General features: G+C 47.0%; 1 protein-coding gene across 3 annotated transcripts in view; it reads left to right on the top strand.

Moving 5' to 3' along the window:
* Window positions 1-5,113: 5,113 nt before the first annotated feature.
* Window positions 5,114-6,641, top strand: part of EPS8 (epidermal growth factor receptor pathway substrate 8) — a 127,554-nt gene continuing 126,026 nt past the window's right edge. For 2 of the 3 annotated variants that reach the window (XM_048302508.1, XM_048302505.1), the window contains exon 1: window positions 5,751-5,829. The gene's annotated coding sequence lies outside the window, so the exon portion shown is untranslated. Of the gene's footprint in view, window positions 5,338-5,750; window positions 5,830-6,641 lie in introns of those variants that run through there. The other variant, XM_048302506.1, reaches the window with a different exon arrangement.

Genomic DNA, 6,641 nt, shown 5'->3' with positions numbered 1-6,641 from the left:
ACAATTAACAATAAAAAAAACAGTTTACAAAGTAATTCTGTTCAATCTAATGATTTTTTTGTTGTGGTATTGATATTTGATATGTTTCTCAGAAGCTTAACTCCATCTTGTGAATGCCTCAAATCCTTGTCATTTGTTACAAGAAGAAAGCCTCTCCCTCTGACATTTCTGCTAAGAAACATGAAATCTATGAACCCCAAATCCAAATAAAAATGTCAGCGTCTTTTTTTATCAACACCTCGTGATTACTAAAGAAATGTATTGATCTTAGATGCTTGACTCGAGAACTCTGAAGGCTTTAAGGTGAGTCATATGGTTAAGACTGTTCCTCCTCCCAACAGAGAAGTATAGCTCAAAATCCTAGAAGAGTAATGAAAAACCAGAAATTTCTATAAATTCTGGCAAAACAAATGATTTTTTTTCCTAGTAGTTACATATAATTTTTTTGTGCCCGCCCTCCTTCTTTTCTTATGAATATGAGATATAAGGAAAAAGAAATATCTGAGGTTTAATGCTCTATCTCTATATCAATAAACATAAAAATGTAATAAAACACACCTGGCATGCTTCCCTATAAAAAGAAGAGCGCGGATATAAAATGACTGATTGTCTGTGTCTTGTTTCTTTTTTGTCTCTGTGAGATAGGAACATGGAAGCATCAAAATGCATAAAAACACTTCAGTTTGCTCTGTAACCTGCAATTTATTTGCTTAAATTCAATTAGAGTCTCATTCATCAAACACAGTGTAGCTCTTGAGGGGTGACAGATCAAACTCTAGCAATCACAAACGTGCTGAGCTTTGCCCAAATTATGCAAAGGTTTCTTGCACCTCAGGTTTCTTTCAGGAGAGAGTCTTTGACTTCCAAATCCAGGTGTCAGCCAACCAGCTCTCAGTACAGAGATTAAGTAATGCACAAGTTAAGGGTTTGGGTCTGATTCTATTCCTTCTGAAATGAATGGCAACACTTCCCATGGCTCCAGAGGCAGAAAGGTCCTATCCATTGCTTCACTGGCTGATTGCAATCCACACAGGATCACGCAGAAAGAACTGCCAGATAATTCATAATGTCACGGAGCCCTTGTCTTACTGCAAGGCTTTTTATCATCACACATTCAGCTTCAGCCCTAGTCATAAATTACATAGTTTGTAATTGACGCATTAGTAGTTGGAACAGCTGGATGGCAAGTTTTTAACTCATCAGTGGAGGCAGCTTCAGGCTGAAGAGTTTTGTGCCCAGGATGAAGAGTTGGTTCATTTATCTCAGTCAGCTCAGTCGAATAATCTCCCTCATGGCTGTAACAATAATTAGGAACAAGGAATAAAATTCTGTAAACCCCTTGCAGCTAGACTAAGGGACAAATATCGAAGGTGTACATTTACTGATGCAAACTCCAAATGATGTAAAACAGAGACCAGAGCACCCAGGAGATGTAACTCCATGTTCTCTGACTTGGGAATGCAGGCACCACAGGGCCCATGAGCAAACAGTTGAGTGTTTCCTTTCTTTAACAGCACCAAACTTTTCTGCTGTACTGAGTGGTCCCTCATTATAACTCGGGCAAAGTGACTCACGACAGCTCTTTGAGGCAGTTTTATCTGTCACAGTCACTGGGAGCCTCCGTGGAGTTCCACGCCATGGCTGCACTCTGACAGACACCTCACTCTCACCTGATATATTCTCTGCCATATCCTCAAGCTCTTCTGAAGAGTCATTTCTCGCATGGAAATGAGACTTCTGGGAATTCTTTGTGCTGCTTTGGCTCCATACTTGGGATAGAGTGTATGAGTCAGCCAGCAGCAGTCCAGACATTTTCCCTCTGGTTCAGAGCTGAGTCTGGAGTTCAGTTTCTGCGAGGAGAGGATTACAGACACACTGAGTTCCTCCTTCTTGTTCACATTTAGATTGTGGGTAGCTCTCTGGTCTGCTTTACTTTGTTTGCCTGAACCAACCTGCCTTAGAAAGGTGATTCGAGAAACTGCAAGTAGCTTCTGTAATATCCTACTAATCAACTAAGCACAAGCTTTTCAATAAAGGAATCAACTAATGAGGAGAGAGGAGGTCTTTTAATAATCTTTTTATATTCCTTTTTTTTTTCTTCTGGGCAGGGGAATCAAACCCAAACACATTAGAAGGTTTGCCCAAAGGTAATTTTTAGCAGACCCCAGCTTCTTAATTAATGTAGAAGTTTATAGAATGTCCTGAATATGTTTAGCTCACAAATTTTGAGGTCATTATGTTATTCACAGATTTGCTGCTCAAATAGTAAATCTGAATTTAGAACAATTAATCACATTCACCTAGTGTCTTCTAAAAATGGTCAAAATATATATACATATATATTTGTGACACAAAGGATGGCATATTTAAGCAGAATATTTTAAAACCAGACCCACCCAAAAGAAACTCCCAATCAAGCTACAAATTACTTTGGGACTCTATGGACTCTATCTCTATGGTTATTCTTCAAATCCTCTTACCTGCATAGTTTGATAGATAGCACCATGTTTAGCCATGATGCAAAATGTATTCTATAATTTTACTTAAGGAGAAAATAAGTATTTTCTGTATTTGCAATTTTTTTTTGTTTTCCATAGCATAAAGAATGGAGTAGCATGGACCAAAAGCCAGTCTCTTTTGTTTCTCTCATTTGCTGTGGATTCCTCTGGGTTTATCTTGCATTTTTATGACCTAAATCAGGAACAATTCTGCCGTTTCTCACTGAGCTGCAAGTGCCTTAAAATCAATAGAAGAATCAGGCTTGCTCTGTATATTTTTCTTCTGAAAACTCTATGGATACAGCGGTGTCTGCTTTCAGTGAGAGTGGAAATTCCAGTATCAGCAGCTAGTCTCAAATCCCTGGGCTTGCTGCAGGTAATACTGTACCAATTGAACTCTTGTCTGTCTATTTTCAATAGAGGCTGGTCAAAGGTGCTCCCCAGGAAGCTGCAGGTTTGTTCCCCACTCGGCGCCTTCCATCGCGTGTGCACCTGCAGAGGAGATTGCGCCTGGCTGGGGCCACGGAGCCTGGCTGCATTCCAGGCAGGAAAGAAGGGGGTTGTCGGCAAACAGGCTCTGATGGACCTGCCAGACCCTTGTGCAAGTCGTCTGTGGTGTGTAAACCATCCTGCAGGCTCCCAGCCCAGAAAGTATCTTTAGGCTGATCTCCAACTGAAGGAAATTCTTCGGCGTATTTTGTCTTTTCCCCAAACAGACAAACATTGATGGAATGCCTTCTTCATCCCCTGTGTTACAATGTTCTGGCTTCCTTTCTGCAGCAATATTAACTTCATACTCATAAAATAATTTTATAAATGTCCATACCTGCTGTACACATCTCAAAGACAAGTCATAGAGAACAGAAATAGAATTTATTCTTCCCCAAATCTTTCTTTCTCCCATTTATCCTTCTGGTTTCCCTTCTCTAATTCTCACATCCCATTTTCTTTCCTCTTAATTGTCTCTGTTCCTTTAAAATGTTTTCTTTCCAAGTGAAACCAAACAAAATTGTCAGCCTACAGTGGTCTTCTGCATTTGTGTTCTGTCCTTTGTTAAGGGGAATTGGAGCAAGGGGTGGGCTTGGGCTGCTATCCAGGAAAAAAGGGGGAAGAGAGGCACTGTTTATCACTGCCAAGGACTGAAGCAGTCCCCAACCTTTTCTTTAAGAGAATCTTTCGTATTTCCTTCTACTTCTCATGGCGTGAGCACTTTTAAGTACCAACTACTGTTATTATTTACCTAGGGAGTGTGTGTATGGCATCTGGCATGGACAGTTTGGAAATGTCAGTGTTTCTGTAAGTTTCATTCACAGTAATTACCTAGGTAGCCTCTCTGTAATCTGATTCTTTTAGATTTGAAGGTTTGTTGGAAAAAAACTAGGGAAATGTATGGTATCTCCACATTTCAGTGCTTTTTTGGGTACATAGAAGTGGATTTATGTCACATTTTTTTGCGCTTTCCTGTTTTGTGGAGGACTTTCTGGACCAGAAAAAATAACAAAGACAGAACTGGTAGAAGATGCAGCACGACAAGGGGCTCTGCCAGCTCCGAGCCAGGAAGGGCAAGTTGGCTGAACTGCTTTTCTTTCTCTGTCTCTCTCTCTCTTTTCTCTTTTAAGCAGGGTTAAGGTGAACTCCTAAGCCATTGTGGAGTGAGGCCCCACCTCTCCCAGCCTGATCTGCAGGCTCGGGTTACTCTCTTCTGTCTGGTTCACAGGAGCCCATAGTGAGCTTAATTCCTGCCTGCTGCCCCGGTCTTCAGCACGAACCTGCTGAAACCTGGCAAAATAACACCATTTGTAGAGTTCAGACCTTATTTCAGGAAGATTTGCTGGCAAACACCAGGTCAAGGATGGAATAGCACCACTTGAGAAGAGATTCAGCAACCAAAGCGCTGCAAACAGTAGCTGAGCAATACCGTCCTTTCCTCTTTGTTTTTTTTCAAAATTGGTAAAATCCGCGTCCTCCCTGGAGAAGCCGTCAGGGGCAGGACTCTGGCAGTGATGGCTCTGACTTCACCTGCTTCTGCAAATGAGTCACGGAGTGTTATAAAAAGCAAGGACCTGCCAAGTCTCATTTCTTGGAACTGAGTGGAAATTTCAGCAAGCAGCTGCTCTTTCCTTAGTTTATACTTTTCCTCTGCAGGTTTCTTGGAGAGAGCCTGGAGTCACAGAAACTCTGTAGCATAAAGGACCTGTTGCTCCACTTGGACAACCGTGGCTCAGTGGGAACAGCTGTTTGGTCCAGATATGATTCTGATCTTCTTAAGGGATCTTGGTGAAGCCTGGAAGGAGGCTCGGGAAGGTATTTAGCAGGTGTGTAAATCTTTCTGGATTGGCAATTGAATCCTATCAAAAATCAGGAGCAGAACCTCAAAAATCAGATCAGCTCTCCTATACACTACCTGAATAGAGGTTCTTTTCATATGTCTGAGGCTGTCAAAAGATTTATGCTTTCTAGCTTTTCTCTGGAGTCACATAAGGCAAAAACTTATTTGAAAGAGAAATCAGTGAAAACAGATTCTCGTGGAACAGCCCGGTTTTAGGAGGGGAAGTGGCTCATTATAGCAATCCCGACGGTGCTAACAGTGTAGCGTGAGGACTTCGGCTACCTGCAAGTGTGCCGATAGGGTCCATTCCCCTGCGCTGAGTGAAAGCCACGTGTAAGTTGTCAGAGTGGGGAGGAATGTGGTGCCAGATGGAAACAACATAAACAGCTGGGAGATTTCATCCGGGATTTCAAGCGAAGACGGGAGACTTTTGTTCTCGTAGCCCAGTCGTTCCAAAGGTGGTTTAGCTACACCTACTTCTTTGGGGAAGGATGTTGCTTTGGAGTCGTGGTAGGTTTCGTGTGTGGCCTTTTATTTAATTTTTTTTTTTTTTTTTTTTTTTTTTTGGTAAACGCTGACGATGACTTTAAACTCCCACGTTTCAGCCCGGCTCCGGGGCGCTGCTCTCAGCACCTTTGCATGGTGTGAGCGCCCGCTGAGCCGCGCCGGGAGCGGGAGGAGGGAGGCGGCTCCGCAGGGCGCCGGGCGGCCGCTCCGCCGGCGCGGGAGCTCCGCGCTGCCCTTCCGCGGGCCCGCCCCGGCCGCGGGCTGGGGCTGGGGCCGGGGCGGGGCGGGCGCCCGGCAGAGGGAGCTCGGCTCCGCTCCGCTCCGCTCGCCGCGGCTGCTCCGCTGACCGGCGCCCGCCCCGCTCCCGCACTTTGTTGGCGGCGCGGAGCGGAGCCCCCGCGCCCGCCCCTGCCCGGAGCCCCGCGGCGCCGGGAGCCCCGCGCGGAGCCCCGCGGCCACCGCCGCCCCCGGGCCAGCAGGAGGACTCGGGGGAAGGTAAGGAGCTGGCGGGGCGGGATGGGATTTCCCCCGGGCGTCGAGCCCCCGGGTTGTTCCGCGACCTCAAAAGCCGCCCGGGCAGCCGCCACACGGCGGATTACGGGGCGCTGCCCCGGGCTTGTCCCCGGTCCCGTGGGCGCTGCCGCCGCCCTGCGCTCGGACAGGGGGGCTGAGAAGTCCCTCCGGGGCCCCCCGGGCTGAGCGCGGCTCGGCCGCCGGGGACAGCGCTCGCTGCTGCAGCCGTTCCCCCGCCTGGCTTCACACCCACGGAGCCCTCCGTGTGTGTACGTGTGTGTGTGTGCGTGTCTGTGTAGGTGTGCGTGTGCTCTCCTCCTCCCGCTGCGGTACCGCCACACCTGCTCGCACCTTGCCCGCCGCGGGCTGGGCATCCCCGCCGCTGCCCGCGGAGGGCACCATCCGTGCGGCTGCCCTCCTTCTCCTGTCTCACCGTCTGCCAGGTGACTCGTCTTTCAGCTCTTACTGTGGTATTTTTTTTCCCCGCTGGTTCAGCTGGCTTTTCCATCTCTTTTGCTGGTAGCGGGCAAAGGACCGCTTTCGGGTGGGATAATCCTGTTGCGTGCCCGCGTTTGTTTGGTGCTCTCCCCTGCTGGCTTTCATCTCCCCCGCTGTTCAGCCCGTTCATTCTCGCTGGTAACTTTCCCTGGCGTTTTTACTCCTTCTGCCCCTCTCATCTCCATGACATACACACCCTTACGCATTGCCAGTGTGCAAGTGACCTGGGCACGCCTTGGAAAACAGGTTCGTGGCATTTTGAGGAATAATCTAAGGTGCTCCTGCCCCCCTGTAAC

The sequence above is a fragment of the Corvus hawaiiensis genome, chromosome 4 (genome assembly GCF_020740725.1).
Source record: "Corvus hawaiiensis isolate bCorHaw1 chromosome 4, bCorHaw1.pri.cur, whole genome shotgun sequence".
Lineage (NCBI taxonomy): Eukaryota > Metazoa > Chordata > Aves > Passeriformes > Corvidae > Corvus > Corvus hawaiiensis.
Note: the sequence above shows the minus strand (reverse complement) of the source record. Positions and strands in the feature narration are given on the sequence as shown.